This window comes from Solanum pennellii, chromosome 2, assembly GCF_001406875.1.
Source record: "Solanum pennellii chromosome 2, SPENNV200".
NCBI lineage: Eukaryota > Viridiplantae > Streptophyta > Magnoliopsida > Solanales > Solanaceae > Solanum > Solanum pennellii.
This window is the reverse complement of record NC_028638.1, coordinates 1,452,627-1,471,265: the sequence shown is the minus strand read 5'-3', so window position 1 is coordinate 1,471,265 and position 18,639 is coordinate 1,452,627. Positions and strand designations below refer to the sequence as shown.

Genomic DNA, 18,639 nt, shown 5'->3' with positions numbered 1-18,639 from the left:
ACAATGCTTTCTTACAAGGTGATTTAATTGAAGACATATACATGGCACTTCCTCTAGGCTTCCAAGGACAGGGGGAATCTAAGGTCTGCAAGCTAAGGAAGTCACTTTATGGTCTTAAGCAGGCTTCTAGACAATGGAATATTAAATTCACTGAAGCATTGTTGGAAGCAGGATACTCTCAAAGTGTTCATGATCACTCTCTTTTTATTAGAAAGGAAGGAACTGAAATGATTGTGATCTTAGTATATGTTGATGATCTTTTGATAACTGGAAATAGCTCCAGAATGGTTCAAGAAGCCAAAGACACATTACACAAAAATTTTAAAATGAAAGACTTGGGAAGCCTCAGATATTTTTTGGGGATTGAAATCTTGAAGTCCAAAGAAGGGTTGTTATTGAACCAAAGAAAGTATGCTCTACAACTAATCTCAGAGGCTGGATTGAGTGGAGCAAAGACTGTAAGCACTCCTTTAGAATTCAATCAAAAGTTGACTAGTGTAGAGTTTGATCAACACACTGGTGGATCTGATGATGCAGAGCTAGAAGATGTTACAGCATACCAAAGATTGATTGGTAAGTTGCTGTATTTGACAATTACCAGACCTGACATTTGTTTTAGTGTTCAAGTTTTGAGTCAATTCATGCAGCACCCTAAGGTTTCACATTGGGAGGCAGCATTAAGGGTAGTAAGATATATAAAAAGATCCCCAGGACTTGGAGTAATGCTTAAAAGAGGTACTGGGGTTACAAAACTCACAGGATACTGTGACTCAGATTGGGCATCATGTCCAAACACAAGAAGATCCATAACTGGATACATGGTAAAGCTTGGAGATTCTCTTATTTCGTGGAAATCAAAGAAACAGCAGACAGTAAGTAGGAGTTCAGCTGAAGCTGAGTATAGAAGTCTGGCAGCTCTTGTTGCTGAGCTGATCTGGTTAGCAGGCTTACTTAATGAATTACATTTTCCTGGTGCTACCCCAATTTCAGTGTTCACAGACAGCAAATCAGCCATTCAAATAGCTGAAAATCCAGTTTTTCATGAGCGTACGAAACACATCGATATTGATTGTCATTTCATTCGAGAAAAGGTAAAGTCAGGGTTCATTGACATTCAACATTTGTCCACTACCATGCAGCCTGCTGATATTTTGACAAAAGGACTAGAAGCCAATCAACATCATCTCCTCATGACCAAACTTGGTGTGCTAGATGTCTTTCACCCTTCAGTTTGAGGGGGTGTATTGAAATATAGATATGATGATGTGTAGTTTTATGGTTGGTTAGTTCAAATATTAGTTGGAGTCACATGTGTTAGTTAGAATCACATGGTTGTCACATATTTTCCATTTTTCTGTTATTCTTTCCATTTTTCTGTTAGTGTTAGTTATATTAGTTGAAGAGTTAGTTTGTAGTTAGTTTTGATTCTCTATATATATAGATAATACAGCATAGATGTAAACAAGATGAATCAATAAGAAAAAAGAAGACAGATTACTTCCATATTCTCCCTGCAAAACTATCTCTACGTTTCTTCTTTCTTTCTTCTTTTTCTTCTTCTGTTCCTCTGTGTTTCTGTGTGTGTGTAAGATACTAATAAATTTCATATGCAAATAATAGACAAGCATTTATATAAATCTTCTTAAAAAACACTCCGAAAATAAAAAAAAATATAATACATTCGAAAAGGAATTAGGAAAAAAAAGAACTGATGAACGAAGCAAGAAAAAGAAGAAAAGGGCAATTAAAAGTGAAGTGTCAGAAAGTACAATGAATCTTTGACTTGCACAAAATTGTCCATTTATTCGCCGCACAAATCCTCACACAAGTATGAGTTGATATACCTTAACCATAGTAAAATATTTCATTCACATGTTCCACATTAAAAATGAAATATATATATATAACCTTTTTAACCAAAAAAAAAAGTATGTCTTATTGATTAAGATAATAACATATTGACCGTTATTTGATAATGAGATGTGCATCTTTGTTCTACTTTTTTACTTATGAACGTACATTAAATATACAGTCCTTAATGACCCATCATTATTATATAAATTAAAAAAACTTAAAATAACACATAAAAATCCATGATTATTATACAACTCAATTTTTATTAGATAATGAGATAATATATATATATATATATATATAAATAAATATATATATATGTATGTATGTATGTATGTATGTATGTATATATATATATTTATATTTATATACGAACTAACTTATTACACGTAGTAAGTTTAACTAGTCTTGAAGAAGCTACTCCTTTCTTGTCTTTTGTAAGCGGGTATTTGACAATATCTGGAGAAGACTGAAGGATACTAGTATCATGACCCAGGGTTACATCCTAGATGTAACTTGGCGTATAGATCCCGAGAGGCTCCATACAATCCACTTAGTATTCATAACATAAGACGTAGAACAAAAGAGAGAAAGAAACACATTTCAACTCTCAATAGTTTTTATAAAAGTAAAACATAAGTCGAAACACTTTGTCTCATTAGGCATCTATTACAATAGAAAAAAATCGGGTATAGTCCATGCATAAAAGTTCAAAACTAAAAGTAAGAAAGAAAACTGGAAACAATGAAAATATGTCTCCCAAGCATGAGGACAAACCAAAGCTCGAAAATCTCTCAAGTCAACCTCTAGCCACAAATTTGAGAACCTTGACTATCAGACCCTATATTTGGGGAAATGTAGGCAAGAGTACGCATTAGTACAAAATATGTACCAAATATTATAGACATGCATATAAACATTTAAATCATGCTAAAATAGGACATTTTCATAACATGCAATGACCCAACTAAAACATGATATTAAAAAGGGTTAGAAAGCATGATCATAAAACATGGTCATTGCAAGCTAACTTCTTTAAAACCTTTGAACACATGTGAGATACTTCTTGGAGTAACCTTGGTTGTGAGAAGTAGTCTTCACTGATACAGAGATCATGTGATCTATAACATGATCCCCAATGTCTCCCACACTGAAAAAAAAGGTTGTCCTACTTGCCAAGGTAAGAACCATGAACTTCTTAGGTGGATCAACTAGATAATTGTTTGCAACACATTTTAAACATATGGAAAATAAATAAATCATACAAATAAAATATGAAAAAACATGATTTTATTCATCAAGATAGCGGGTACAATTCTGTTGATTCTTGATTCTACTCTCCTGGAATTTATCCATGATTCGAGGGTCGTTAGTGGCGTATTTCTCGAACTAGGATGATTTAGATGTGACCTCTCTACATAAATAATCCATCAATTTGCAGATTATTCGAGATCTTAATCTCTTTATGGAATTTCTGAGATGCCTTTTAAGGGAATTTTAGTACCCTTTATATAGGCATAAACTAGGGTTTAGGATAAGTAGCCTCCAAGAATCCTAATTTGAGTTGAACACAATTTGTAGAGTCCCAACCTAAATTGAACACATCTTGTAGAGTCCCACAAAATTTCAATGTCTAAAAATGCCCCCTGCTTCAAGCCTTGTCGAGTGTAGACTTGATGAAACTCAAAGACGAGGCTTGAAGTACTCATTCTTCCAGCTTTGCAGCTTCAGATTTTCAGATATGATTTAAGAGAGAAGAGATGAAGGCAGATTTGGTCCCACTGGGCGTGCCAATTTTGTTTGCAACAAATTTTAAAGTGACAGACAATAAATTGCAATCACAAATAAAATATTAAGAAACATGATTTTATTGATTAAGATAGTGGGTACAATTCTGTTGATCCTTTGATTCTACTCTCCTAAGATTTATCCATGATCCGAGGGTCGTTAGTGGCGTATTTCTCGAACTAGGATGATTTGAATTTGACCTCTCTATATGAATAATACATCAATTTGTGGAGTATTCGAGATCTTGATCTCTTTATGGAATTTCCGTGATGCCTTTTAAGAGAATTTAGTACCCTTTATATAGGCATAAATTAGGGTTTAGGGTTGAATACCTCCAAGAATCCTAATTTGAGTTGATGACAATTTGTTAAGTCCCAACTCATATTGAACACATCTTGTATAGTCCTACAAAATTTCAATGTCTACAAATGCCCCCTGCTTCAAAGCTTGTCAGAGCGTAGATTTGATAAAACTCAAAGACAAGGCTTGAAGTACTCATTCTTTCACCTTTGCAGTCGATTTTCAGATTTGATTTAAGAGAGAAGAGATGAAGCGCAAATTTGATCCCACTGGGCATGCCAATTTGTTTGAAATAAATTTTAAACATATGGAAAATAAATAAACCGTACAAATAAAATATGAAGAAATATGATTTTATTCATCAAGATAGCGGGTACAATTCTGTTGATCCTTGATTCTACTCTCCTAGGATTTATCCATGATTCGAGGGCTGTTAGTGGCGTAATTCTCGAACTAGGATGAGTTAGATTTGACCTCTCTATATGAATAATCCATCAAGATTATTCGAGATCTTTATCTCTTTATGGAATTTTCGAGATGCCTTTTAAGTGAATTTAGTACCCTTTATATCGACATAAACTAAGGTTTAGGATTGAGTACCCTCCAAGAATCCTAATTTGAGTTGAACACAATTTGTAGAGTCCCAACTCGAATTGAACGCATCTTGTAGAGTCTACAAAATTTCAATGTCTACAATAATGTCTATCTAGACAATCATTCTATGGTGGCCCATAGGTAAGAGATAAGAAATTGCCTTTGAAAAACCCGACCTCTACTCACAGAAGAGCTTTCATATCAATATCCTCTCAATATAAATCCTACGAAATAGTCATTTTCTTACTTGTTCTTATTATCCATGGAAAGGCACATCATTTTTCCAATCAATCTAGGTCATAATTCATCCATGGAAATGTATGATTTGATACCCAATCCAAGATGGGTTTCATTAGAATAGCTCTTTATCTATGATTGATTTAAAGACTGGTTAACCTTAGAAGCCTTACTATGTGGGAAAACCTTTCACAATCATGCTTACATGTGTATATGAAAAATCCTTTCAATAACACAACAACGACATCATCATTGATACTTAACTTGCAAAACATCCTTAAAACATTTACATAAATTTCATAAGAACAAACTTAATTTCATAAACTAGTCCTTCAATATCCAAAACTGACATAATATCATCATAATTTGAAAAACATAGGATTCATATAGGTTCATGGGGAATAATCATAAAACCATAGAATTTCATCAATTCAAGCATAAGAGGTCATAATTCCATCAATTAAATCAATAATCAAGAGAACCCATACCATAGAAGAAAACCCTAACTCAATTGGGAAATTTTAACTTTGAAAATACGAGAATTATGTGAATGGAAGGAATCCATAGATGAAAACTATCATATCTTAATACCAATTGATTAACTTCGATGGAGGAACTAGAAACTTGTCTTGCAAAACCCTAGCTTGGAACCTTCCTCTTCAAGTTTTCTAGCGAGAGAAATATTTGCAGGGAAGACTTGTTCTTCTTTTATAAATTTGAGAGAATGATTTTCAATGGGGAAATTTTAGAGTTAAAACACTTATATAGGGGTTTTGGTGAAGGGTACAATGACATAGTATTCCACAAGACTAATTAGGAAAAGACCCAACAGACCTAGGGAAATAACTGCCACCGGTAACAATGGGTTAGACCATCCTGCACGTCCGTTATTCGGAGTCATAAAGTGAACTTGAGGCCATGATCCCGTACCTCAATCCACAAATTATGGTTCCAACAACCGTCTGTTGGTCCAGTCGTGGTTCGTGGTCCTCTAAACCCATTTAGGCAGCCAATCCATAGACTAGACCCACAGTTCGTGGCACAGTCCGTGAATCCTGGACTTTGTTTGATGGAACCAAAAAGATATAAAAAAACTGCCATTACGCCTCTTCTCAAATCCGATGTGTTAGAAGTAGCCATTGTAACACCTAAAAATTATCAGACTAGACCAAAAGAAAGATAGGCAAACCACAACAGGGTTCATGGACCATCAAAGGGACCATGGTCCGTCGACCTGTCCGTGGTTCACACCCAAGCTAAAGTGGTGGACCAACGGACCCTTCATGGGTCATGCACCACCACATGGGCCGTAGTAAGGCTCGTGGAAACCAGACAGAACTCACTAGGTTCAAAATTACACCACATAGACCCTCACGAGTCGTAGTCTTGATGACGGTTCGTGGTAGCTCCGTGCAGCCAAGCCAGTAGGCCCTAGCCCAAGTGAAGGACTACGGTGACCATCAGGGTCCGTGATCCTTCACACGTTCTGTGACGTGGACAATAGAGGAAAGGTCCTAAAACCATAGTCGTTGGCCCAAGAACCACGACACATACGACGGACCGTGGTCCTAGTAACAGACCATCATTACGTTCGTGGTATGCCTCGTCAGATCTTAAGTCAAGGGTCGTTTGGTCTTTTCCCCTATGCGTTAGACTCCTAAACTTTGTTGTTTTGGTCACTTTGAGCCTATTTACTTTGTCAGAACTTTCCCTAATCGATCATTCACCAAAAAATAATTAGACTTATAGAAAAAATGGAAAATCAGGCGTTAGCCTTCTCAAGAGAATGTAACAAGGTTTCTCCAGTTCCTACCCCAAAATCGAAAGAGTTCTCAGTGAGTTCGTCACCAGGCGTGTGGAATTTTCTTAGTGACTTCCTTTCACCCATTAGGTCCCTCGTCAGTCAACTTCATGATTCGCTTCATAATGTTTAGACCTAAGGTTTCTAGAACATATGATAATTGTGATGATTTAGTTGTTACAGTGTTCTTAATCAAATTATTATGTATTCATAACACTTGTATTTAGTTTCTTTCATAAAACTCAAAACCCTAGTTGTGTAGTTCTTTTAGTTCATGAACTATACTAGCTTGGACAGATAAAGAGATATACATGCCTTAGTTTACAATTGTTTCACTATCACTATTTTAATGTTGTATTTTCAGTTAGCATGTTAGAATATTGAACTATCGAGTATATATCATATATATTGTATTGTAAACATTTCCAGTTGTTAGGAGGCTTAACACTGAGTTGGACTAAGGTCAGTCACCCTCATAGTCCCAGAACTACGTGCCCCCCTAGGTTTATAAGTCCTATTTTAACGCATTAATTTTATTGATTACACTACTAATGCCTTTATACCCTACCCCTGGCAAGGTATATTGAGTCCTCTCGAAGAGGCGTATATATCAGACTACAAGTTAAGTCTAGCAGCGGTACCAGTAACAGACCTACCGGACCGACACCTACTGAAACTGGGGTCCAATTGGAGGAAAGGGACCAGAATCGGTATTTCTAGAAAAATATGTGCATTCAGTCCTAGACCGGTACAGTACCAGGACCAGACCGGACTAAACCAATGTTGACACCAAATTTTGGTCTAATAGTTTTAAAATTAATACATTTTGAGTCAAATACAAAAAAAATAAAATTTAGGAATTCTATTTTTTAATTTTAGGCCACAATACTAAGTCCATAACTTAGGCCCATAATTTTTAGGTGTGGATAATATCTTGTGGCTAGAAGATGGAAAAAAAAAAAGAAGGATAAAACCCTCTCCTCTCTTCCTCCCTTAGCCGCCTCCCTCCTCCCTTTGGTCCCTTCCTCTCCCAGCAGCCCCTTCCTCTTCTCTTCTCCCTTTCCTCTTCCTCTCCCCTTCCTCTTCCTTCCCTCTCCCTTTTCCCTCAGACCTCCCTCTCTCCTCCATTTCTCCCTTCTCTCACCCTTCCAATTCTCCTCCAGCCGCCTCTCCCCTTCCTCTTCCTCTCCGACGCCGTCCTCTTTCTCCACTTCGTCCAGCATTTCCAGGAGGCGAGCACCACAGGCGATATCAACAATTTGGGGCACTGTGCTAAGTATCTCAACTAAACATTGGTCACTTTCGGGTTTCCTGCTTCTCTCGATCTTTTTGCGCATGACCCAGTTTCAATTGCAAGGACTTGCAATTGTGTATATGCACTATTACAGCAGAGGCAGAGGGATACTGAATTCAGGGAGTCCACAAATGAGCAGACACCACTGTTGCACCGAAATATGTGAATCCAGCAAGAAAAAGCTTCCCTTGGTAATTTCTTTTCCTGTGGTATTTTGTCATGTACCTTTAGTTCTTTGATATTATTGTTGATGAATATTCTTGATGATACTTTTTGATTTGACCAATCGGGCCTTGTATTTAATATTTTGTTTTATACATGTTACTATTATTATTGTGAACTGTTTGTTCTTGTGCTTGTTCTTGTTCATTGTTTTAAATGTTATTTTTCTAACCATTGATAGTAAATATTTTGATTAGTTTTAATAAGCTACTGTTATGATTGTTTTCTTTTGTTTAGTTTTTTTTCTACATTTATTTTTATTATCCTTATTGCTAGAATTCCATATTATTGTTTTCTCTTAGAACTAGTTATATATTATTTTGGCTTTATTGATTGTTCATTATTTTGTTCAATTTTAGCTTCTAATTGAAAGTTCGCATGATAGGTTGATAGTTGTTTTATTATTTTGATATTTAGACTATTTATGATTATTACCACTTTCATTTTTTTGTGACTTTGGGTTATATTTATGTTATCACGGTAGAAGTGTTGTGATTGGAAAAGTAATTTTGTTATTTTTTTGTTTTTTTAGCTATTGTTGATAGTTTATATTATTTATTTTTGTTATTATTTCGTGTTGCCCACTTGATTATTTTGCTACTGTTTGTGCTTCACTAATTTAGCCAGAATTTATTAATGTTTTGTTCGATATTATGTTTTTTTAGAATTTGGTTTATTTTGTTTTGGTTGTATATCTTAAGGGATTTACATATATAAAATGATAAATTGGCCAATGAAAAAACTCTCCGTCGGTTTTGGAGGCCTCCCCAATATTAAAATACGGAAATTTTTAGTTTAAGTTCATATAACTTGTTTGTTAAATTATTAAAAATGGCCGACGAAGAAATTACCGTCGATTTCCAAGGCCTTCCATGTTCATAAGACGGATTTTTATTATTAAGTTATCATTTGATTAATTCATATTTATTTATTTATTACTAACACTTTTACCAAGTGTGTTTACAGGTACACAGAGTTGCTTCCCATGAAGTCATTCAAAAAAGCTCGAATTATATTTTTATTTCATTATTATGTAAATATTGACGTTAGGCAAACCTTAGGGCGATAATTATTATTTTATTTTTATTGTGTATATTGCATGTTTATTATATTTGTACATTATTCCATTCTCATCCTTAATTTGAAAAAATGAACTCAGTCGGGAACCACAGTTGTGGATTTCGAAGGTTGCCTAACCCCTTCCCTTCGGAATAACTTGAACCCCTTACCTAGAATCAAATTGGTTTCGTAGACTTTTCTTTCAAGTTAATTAATAATTGGTTTCCTAGTTTTCCTAAGAATTAGGTCGCGACTCCCTTTAATCCTTTTGAACTCATTTTATCACTTTTTAACCCCTTTTAAAAATTATTTTAACTAATTCTTTTTTTTAATTGAGTCGCTGCGACGTTGCTCCCATTCAAAGGATGTCAATAGAATGGCGACTCCGGTTGGGAAATTAGAGGTTCTAACTATCATGGTTTTATCTTTTCGAATTGAGGATACTATTTTTTTATTGTGTTATTCATTATATCTTGTATTTTTTTGTAATCATTTGCATAATATACTCATTATTCATTCATTATTTATTGTATATTGTCATTGAATTAATGAGATTTTTTAACACATATGTATAGTATATTAAAGAAAGGTTTTGCAGAACCGCAGATCGGACTTTTCTATACTTAATCATTTTTTCGGAATGATCGACAATTTATTGGTTCGTCATGCGTCCAATGGTTATCGTGAGTTTCACCCTAAGTTGTCCGCTTGGGACCCAGTCATTTAAAATCACTCTTGGTCAGCTATTATTTTTGAACATTCATAATCTCAGTCCATTCTCTATTTGAGTCACAATCTATTGGAACTACGTTTGGCCTGATTCCTGCTTCAACGGTATACGTAGGCGCCATTAAGGCTCGCTCATCTTCCCCATAAGTTTTCCAATTTTTAAGAACAAAAACTGGGGCAAAATTTTGTGAAAGTCTCCAAAATTTTAGAATGGAGATAGTTGTTACAAGATTAAATACCGGAGGTTTGTCGAAGCTGAAACAGGGGCAAAATTTTTTAGGAATGCCCTCAAAATTTTCACCAAGATTGTACACAGACTCCAGAATTTATGAGGCTTCATTCCAAAAGTGTTTGTACATTCTACATTAATTTTTGTACATGATGTCATATTCACTGTATATTTTTTTATTTTTATTTATCTTATATACCACTAAAAATACTGTTTTGAGCTCTGTTGCCCGCATTCCAATATGACTCATTCATTTTTCACTTTTGTTATTTTTATTTAATTGTTAGAAAATACTTTTTTTGGTTAAATTTAGGTGGTCCTTCCTTCAATGTGATTCACTGATTAATTCGTCCTTGTAAAATTCTCTGTAAATAGTAAATAAAAAAAAAATTGTTCAATTCGGGTTGCCTGCCTTTCAATGTGGCTCATTGGTTTTTATTCTCATTATTTTTCCTTTCAAAAAGTAATTTGTTGTTTATGAATTTTATGTCATATTTGGAAGAACTACGCAAACCTGATTCTCATCAAGAGATACGTAGGCAGCCCTTATTGGGTTCGGTATTCTTTCTTCAAAAGATTTTTTTTTAATTCTTTGAATGTTTATATTTTCGAAATTATTTTTAACTGGGTTGGTGCCAACACAGTTCAAGTATGCATGTGAAAAATAATGTGTATAATAAAGAAGATTGACTTCTTGTTAAAACCATGGATTCTTTTGGTACCTCTCATTCATACTTTGTTACACTTGCAAATGTTGTCTTGTATAAATTCAAAATTATAACAAAATCAGATTCATTGTTTCATGTGCATTATGTGGTGAGTTTTGAATCAAATTCAATTATTTTGCATTGTTGATCTAGAACTTGGCCTAAATGTTATTTAGGCGAAATTCTGAGTAATGTTTGATTTGAAAAATGATTGCAAGCCTTCTTTGATCCGTTTGAGCCTTTCAAAACCTACCAAATGATGTTAATCCTTAGATGTCCCCACTTTGAGCCTTAAGCCTTTTCTTTAGACAACCACATCTTCGCCTATACCTTTTCTGAGTGCTTTTACGCACTATCTCTCTTTTGACAAGACTTTCTTGAGCGCACTGAAGACATGCAAGTCATAAGAGAAGATTCAAAGTTCAAATTTGTCAAAGACAAAAGTTATCAAAGTTCCTGAATGTCAAGACAACAAAAATGACTTCAAAAAAAAAGGGTCCAAAATTCCCCACCAATTTAAGAAAGAAAAATTTCAAAAACACTCCAAACAAAAAAGGAGAAAATTCTAAAAGGGGGAAAACTCAGACAAACAAAGTTTCAAAGAAGTCAAAAGTGCAAAAGGAAGGGACAACAAAGAGAATCAAACGCTAAAAGCGTAATAAATGTTGAAAGCATCTATTTAGTGCAATGCTCAAGAAGGAATAAGTCACTTTAAGCCCAAATGACTATCCTACATGTTCCTAAGCCAACATTACAAGCTATTAACAAGCCCTACATGATTTCAATTCAAATGTTCCACATTAGTGGAGATTTAAATGAAGGCCAAGCCTATGGTATCACAATTGCATGCATTGAAATTTTTTTCGAGTGTGAGTGTGCTTTTCCAGATGTTTCCAAATCAAAACACTTTAAATGTGCGCAAATTGAAAGTTTCTTTCTTGTGAGGGCACTTGAAAAATGATGTTAGGTCTAGTTCTACGCTTTTGTTTATAACAAGATGGACAAATCTTGTTGTTGCTTAAGTACATTTGAGGTACCACTTGAATCCATAGGAATTGCCTCGATGTCAATTTCAGTTGAAAGAGAAAAATTGTGAGAAATTTATATACAATACTATTGATTGGCGCTAACCAAGTTATAATATGTTTCATCGTTCATAAAATAAAAAATGGGTTGAAACCCACTTTACAATATTTGTCCATACCAACTTTGTGGACCGTTTCATTGTTGATATTTGTCCATACCAATGTTGTGGACCGTTTCAAAGTTTAAATTGCATTTTTGGTAGTCATACCCTTCAAAATGACATTTTTTTATTTATTTTTCGGTAGTCATAACCTTCAAAATGACATCTTTTAAATTTGGGTCGTCATACATTTCAAACTGGCATCATTTTAAATTTATGCCTAATATTCGTCCAAATAATTTTGTGGACCATTTCAAAGTTTAAATTGCATTTTTGGGTAGTCATACACTTCAAAATGACATCTTTTTATTTTTGGGTCGTCATATCCTTCAAAATGATTTTTTTTTTTATTTTGGATCGTCATATCCTTCAAAATGACATCTTTTTATTTTTGGGTCGTCATATCCTTCAAAATGACATCTTTTTATTTTTGGGTCGTCATATCCTTCAAAATGACATCTTTTATTTTGGGTCGTCATATCTTTCAAAATGACATTTTTATTTTGATTTTGGATCATCATACTTTTCAAAATGACATTTTCTTAAATTTGGATAGTCATACCTTTCAACATGACATATTTTTAAAAAAATTTAGGTCGTCATACCTTTCAAAATGATATCTTCTCAAAATTGATTTGTTATCTCAAATAAAATAATTTATTTCAAATTGGTTTGTCATGCCGTTCAATATGACACTTTTTATTTTGTTTTCTATCTTAATTTAATTTTTTTTATTAAGTTCAAATTGCCCCATCAGTTAACTACCTTGTCCATATTAGGTCATGGTTGCATATTTTATGTTGCTTTTATATTATATTTGCTACTTACATTGTTATTGCAGATTTTGTGATACACCATTCATATTAAGTTCAAGATTGGGTTGTCATCTCCCTTCAAATGACATGTTCAAGTTGGGTCGTCGGCCTTTCAAAGAGACAAGATTGGGTTGTCATCTCCCTTCAAATGACATGTTAAGTTCAAGTTGGGTCGTCCGCCTTTCAAAGAGACAAGATTGGGTTGTCATCTCCCTTCAAATGGCATGTTCAAGTTGGGTCGTCCGCCTTTCAAAGAGACAAGATTGGGTTGTCATCTCCCTTTAAATGGCATGTTCAAGTTGGGTCGTCCGCCTTTCAAAGAGACAAGATTGGGTTGTCATCTCCCTTCAAATGGCATTTTCAAGTTGAGTCGTCCGCCTTTCAAAGAGACAAGATTGGATTGTCATCTCCCATTAAATGGCATGTTCAAGTTGGGTCGTCCGCCTTTCAAAGAGACAAGATTGGGTTGTCATCTCCCTTTAAATAGCATGTTCAAGTTGGGTCGTCCGCCTTTCAAAGAGACAAGATTGGGTTGTCATCTCCCTTTAAATAGCATGTTCAAGTTGGGTCGTCCGCCTTTCAAAGAGACAAGATTGGGTTGTCATCTCCCTTTAAATAGCATGTTCAAGTTGGGTCGTCCGCCTTTCAAAGAGACAAGATTGGGTTGTCATCTCCCTTTAAATAGCATGTTCAAGTTGGGTCGTCCGCCTTTCAAAGAGACAAGATTGGGTTGTCATCTCCCTTTAAATAGCATGTTCAAGTTGGGTCGTCCGCCTTTCAAAGAGACAAGATTGGGTTGTCATCTCCCTTTAAATAGCATGTTCAAGTTGGGTCGTCCGCCTTTCAAAGAGACAAGATTGGGTTGTCATCTCCCTTTAAATAGCATGTTCAAGTTGGGTCGTCCGCCTTTCAAAGAGACAAGATTGGGTTGTCATCTCCCTTTAAATAGCATGTTCAAGTTGGGTCGTCCGCCTTTCAAAGAGACAAGATTGGGTTGTCATCTCCCTTTAAATAGCATGTTCAAGTTGGGTCGTCCGCCTTTCAAAGAGACAAGATTGGGTTGTCATCTCCCTTTAAATAGCATGTTCAAGTTGGGTCGTCCGCCTTTCAAAGAGACAAGATTGGGTTGTCATCTCCCTTTAAATAGCATGTTCAAGTTGGGTCGTCCGCCTTTCAAAGAGACAAGATTGGGTTGTCATCTCCCTTTAAATAGCATGTTCAAGTTGGGTCGTCCGCCTTTCAAAGAGACAAGATTGGGTTGTCATCTCCCTTTAAATAGCATGTTCAAGTTGGGTCGTCCGCCTTTCAAAGAGACAAGATTGGGTTGTCATCTCCCTTTAAATAGCATGTTCAAGTTGGGTCGTCCGCCTTTCAAAGAGACAAGATTGGGTTGTCATCTCCCTTTAAATAGCATGTTCAAGTTGGGTCGTCCGCCTTTCAAAGAGACAAGATTGGGTTGTCATCTCCCTTTAAATAGCATGTTCAAGTTGGGTCGTCCGCCTTTCAAAGAGACAAGATTGGGTTGTCATCTCCCTTTAAATAGCATGTTCAAGTTGGGTCGTCCGCCTTTCAAAGAGACAAGATTGGGTTGTCATCTCCCTTTAAATAGCATGTTCAAGTTGGGTCGTCCGCCTTTCAAAGAGACAAGATTGGGTTGTCATCTCCCTTTAAATAGCATGTTCAAGTTGGGTCGTCCGCCTTTCAAAGAGACAAGATTGGGTTGTCATCTCCCTTTAAATAGCATGTTCAAGTTGGGTCGTCCGCCTTTCAAAGAGACAAGATTGGGTTGTCATCTCCCTTTAAATAGCATGTTCAAGTTGGGTCGTCCGCCTTTCAAAGAGACAAGATTGGGTTGTCATCTCCCTTTAAATAGCATGTTCAAGTTGGGTCGTCCGCCTTTCAAAGAGACAAGATTGGGTTGTCATCTCCCTTTAAATAGCATGTTCAAGTTGGGTCGTCCGCCTTTCAAAGAGACAAGATTGGGTTGTCATCTCCCTTTAAATAGCATGTTCAAGTTGGGTCGTCCGCCTTTCAAAGAGACAAGATTGGGTTGTCATCTCCCTTTAAATAGCATGTTCAAGTTGGGTCGTCCGCCTTTCAAAGAGACAAGATTGGGTTGTCATCTCCCTTTAAATAGCATGTTCAAGTTGGGTCGTCCGCCTTTCAAAGAGACAAGATTGGGTTGTCATCTCCCTTTAAATAGCATGTTCAAGTTGGGTCGTCCGCCTTTCAAAGAGACAAGATTGGGTTGTCATCTCCCTTTAAATAGCATGTTCAAGTTGGGTCGTCCGCCTTTCAAAGAGACAAGATTGGGTTGTCATCTCCCTTCAAATGGCATTTTCAAGTTGAGTCGTCCGCCTTTCAAAGAGACAAGATTGGATTGTCATCTCCCATTAAATGGCATGTTCAAGTTGGGTCGTCCGCCTTTCAAAGAGATAAGATTGGGTTGTCATCTCCCTTCAAATGACATGTTCAAGTTGGGTCGTCCGCCTTTTAAAGAGACAAGATTGGGTTGTCATCTCCCTTTAAATAGCATGTTCAAGTTGGGTCGTCCGCCTTTCAAAGAGACAAGATTGGGTTGTCATCTCCCTTCAAATGACATGTTAAGTTCAAGTTGGGTCGTCCGCCTTTCAAAGAGACAAGATTGGGTTGTCATCTCCCTTTAAATGACATGTTCAAGTTGGGTCGTCCGCCTTTCAAAGAAACAAGATTGGGTTGTCATCTCCCTTTAAATGGCATGTTCAAGTTGGGTCGTCCGCCTTTCAAAGAGACAAGATTGGGTTGTCATCTCCCTTCAAATGACATGTTAAGTTTAAGTTGGGTCGTCCGCCTTTCAACAAGACACGCTGGGTTGTCACCTCGTTTAAAGTGACATGTTATGTTCAAATTGGGTCGTCCTCCTTTCAAAGAGACGCGCTGGGTTGTCACCTCATTCAAAGTAACATGTTATCCACATCATCCTCCTTTCAAAAAGGTACACCACTTTCATTGTTCAATTTTCCAAGTAACATCAAAGGTATGTGAATTTTCTCAGTTACAATCAATCTCCGTCTTTTGTTTATTATTATCAGCCAAGTTGACAGATGTGGAGTCTTGCTCAAAAAAGCTCTACTAACGTCTCAATTATTTTGTTCAATGTTTATCAAACCAAATTTGGTTCGTCAACTTTGTTTGACCAGGATCTCTTTCATCGATCCTAATCAAACAAAGGGGCAAGTTGTTGACACCAAATTTTGGTCTGATAGTTTTAAAATTAATACATATTGAGTCAAATACAAAAAAAAATAAAAATTTAGGAATTCTATTTGTTAATTTTGGGCCACAATACTAAGTCCAAAACTTAGGCCCATAATTTTTAGGTGTGGATAATATCTTGTGGCTAGAAGATGAAAAAAAAAAAGAATAGGGAGAAAACCCTCTCCTCTCTTCCTCCCTTAGCCGCCTCCCTCCTCCCTTTGGTCCCTTCCTCTCCCAGCAGCCCCTTCCTCCTCTCTTCTCCCTTTCTTTTTCCTCTCCCCTTCCTCTTCCTTCCCTCTCCCTTTTCCCTCAGACCGCCCTCTCTCCTCCATTTCTCCCTTCTCTCACCCTTCCAATTCTCCTCCAGCCGCCTCTCCCCTTCCTCTTGATCTCCGACGCCGTCCTATTTCTCCTCTTCGTCCAGCAGCTCCAGGAGGCGAGCACCATAGGCGATATCAACAATTTGGGGCACTGTGCTAAGTATCTCAACCAAACATTGGTCACTTTCGGGTTTCCTGCTTCTCTCGATCTTTTTGCGCCAGACCCAGTTTCAATTGCAAGGACTTGCAATTGTGTATATGCAATATTACAGCAGAGGCAGAGGGATACTGAATTCAGAGAGTCCACAAATGAGCAGACACCACTGTTGCACCGAAATATGTGAATCCAGCAAGAAAAAGCTTCCCTTGGTAATTTCTTTTCCTGTGGTATTTTGTCATGTACTTTTAGTTGTTTGATATTATTGTTGATGAATAATCTTGATGATACTTTTTGATTTGACCAATCGGGCCTTGTATTTAATATATTTTTTTATACATGTTATTATTATTATTGTGAACTGTTTGTTCTTGTTCTTGTTTATTGTTTTAAATGTTATTTTTATAACCATTGCTAGTAAATGTTTTGATTGGTTTTAATAAGCTATTGTTATTATTGTTTTCTTTTGTTTAGTTTTTTTCTACATTTATTTTTATTATCCTTATTGCTATAATTCCATATTATTGTTTTCTCTTAGAACTAGTTATATATTATTTTGGCTTTATTGATTGTTCATTATTTTGTTCAATTTTAGCTTCTAATTGAAAGTTCGCATGATAGGTTGATAGTTGTTTTCTTATTTTGATATTTAGTCTATTTATGATTATTAACACTTACATTTTTTTGTGACTTTGGGGTATATTTATGTTATCACGGTAGAAGTGTTATGATTGGAAAAGTAATTTTGTTATTTCTTTGTTTTTTTAGCTATTGTTGATAGTTTATATTATTTATTTTTGTTATTATTTTGTGTTGCCCACTTGATTATTTTGCTACGTTTGTGCTTCACTAATTTAGCCAGAATTTATCAATGTTTTGCTCGATATTATGTTTTTTAAAAATTTGGTTTATTTTGTTTTGGTTGTATTGCGTAAGAGATTTACATATATAAAATGATAAATTGGCCAATGGAAAAACTCTCTGTCGGTTTTGGAGGCCTCCCCAATATTAAAAGACGGAAATTTTTAGTTTAAGTTCATATAACTTGTTTGTTAAATTGTTAAAAATGGCCGACGAAGAAATTACCGTCGATTTCCAAGGCCTTCCATGTTCATGAGACGGATTTTTATTATTATGTTATCATTTGATTAATTCATATTTATTTATTTATTACTAACACTTTTACTAAGTGTGTTTATAGGTACACAGAGTTGCTTCCCATGAAGTCATTCGAAAAAGCTCGAATTATATTTTTATTTCATTATTATGTAAATATTGACGTTAGGCAAACCTTAGGGCGATAAGTATTATTTTATTTTTATTGTGTATATTGCATGTTTATTATATTTGTACATTATTCCATTCTCATCCTCAATTTGAAAAAATGAACTCAGTCGGGAACCACAGTTGTGGATTTCGAAGGGTGCCTAACCCCTTCCCTTCGTAATAACTTGAACCCCTTACCTAGAATCAAATTGGTTTTGTAGACTTTTCTTTCAAGTTAATTAATGATTGGTTTCCTAGTTTTCCTAAGAATTAGGTGGCGACTCCCTTTAATCCTTTTAAACTCATTTTATTATTTTTTGAACCCCTTTTACCCGTTTTAAAAATTATTTTTAACTAATGCTTTTTTTTAATTGAGTCGCCGCGATGTTGCTCCCATTCAAAGAATGTCAATAACCAAAACCAATAACCGGGATAACAACTAATATCTTTTTAAAAAATAATTATTAAAATTATAAAAAAAATAGGAAAATCTATCAATTATTAAAACTTTTATATTTCTAAAGTGTTGAAAATATAAATTTTAAACTTTTAAATTTCAAAATACAAACTTTTAAACTTTAAAAGGTTAAAATTTTATATTCAAACTTTTAAAATTTTAATAATTTAAAATTTCAAACTTTAAAAGATAAGTTTAAATTTCAAAGTATACAAGTTAAATTCAAAAATTAAAAGTTCAAAGTATAAAATTAAAACTTTAAAAGTATAAAAATTTAAATTTCAAACTTTAGAAGTTAAAAGTTTAAATTTCAAACTTTAAAATTTAGAATTTTAAATTTTGAACTTTAAAAGTTTTAATTGCAAACTTTAGAAGTTTATATTTTAT

The 18,639-nt window shown here is 35.1% G+C and overlaps 1 long non-coding RNA gene across 1 annotated transcript; it reads left to right on the top strand.

The window, feature by feature from the left end:
* Positions 1 to 16,265: 16,265 nt before the first annotated feature.
* LOC114076057 lies at positions 16,266 to 18,065 on the top strand. The gene is made up of 2 exons (XR_003576511.1): positions 16,266 to 16,741; positions 17,731 to 18,065. It is a non-coding gene; the product is annotated as an uncharacterized LOC114076057 (long non-coding RNA).
* Positions 18,066 to 18,639: the final 574 nt, after the last annotated feature.